Source organism: Camelina sativa, unplaced genomic scaffold (genome assembly GCF_000633955.1).
Source record: "Camelina sativa cultivar DH55 unplaced genomic scaffold, Cs unpScaffold05341, whole genome shotgun sequence".
NCBI classification, from domain to species: Eukaryota; Viridiplantae; Streptophyta; class Magnoliopsida; order Brassicales; family Brassicaceae; genus Camelina; species Camelina sativa.
In genome coordinates, this window is record NW_010926428.1 from 1 (window position 1) to 569 (window position 569).

General features: G+C 38.0%; 1 long non-coding RNA gene across 1 annotated transcript; it reads right to left on the reverse strand.

The window, feature by feature from the left end:
* LOC104774759 lies at positions 1-569 on the reverse strand. The gene is made up of 3 exons (XR_765492.1): positions 530-569; positions 269-392; positions 1-30 (listed from the first exon to the last, which is right to left on the reverse strand). It is a non-coding gene; the product is annotated as an uncharacterized LOC104774759 (long non-coding RNA).

A 569-nucleotide genomic window follows, 5' to 3' on the forward strand; every position in this document is an offset into this window, starting at 1 on the left:
CTCAAGATCTTCATTTTCCGGACCAGGAGCCTACATAAACACCACAGTTCAACCAATATAAAACTAGATATAGTAAAGTCTAGTCGACTTTGGACAAAAGGGCGTCTAAATAAGAACTAGAAATTATCACTTTAGCTGATTTAAGGTTATCTAGACACTGCAAAAGTGCAGAGCAAGACACATCTCCCCAGTGCTTCATACAATGGTTTTAATAAACCATCAAAGATTAGGATGTTACAAAAACTCAGAACTTGAATTGAAACCTCACCTCAGAGCCAGTAGTATCATATTGACGGCGATTCTCCGGATCAGACAAGACCTCATAAGCAAATGTAATCTCCTCAAACATATCCGCTGCAACCGGGTCGTTTGGATTCTTATCAGGATGGTACCTTAAAATAAAACTAAACTTCAGTACTGGTAACAACAAACACAGCTTGGATTCACTTCTGAACCTAAACTGCATCCCTAACAACATCAAAATTCACAAAAGTTTTAAACTTTTTTGTCACAGAGTTGGGAAAAAGACCTGAGAGCCATTCTTCGATAAGCACTTTTGATCTCTTGAT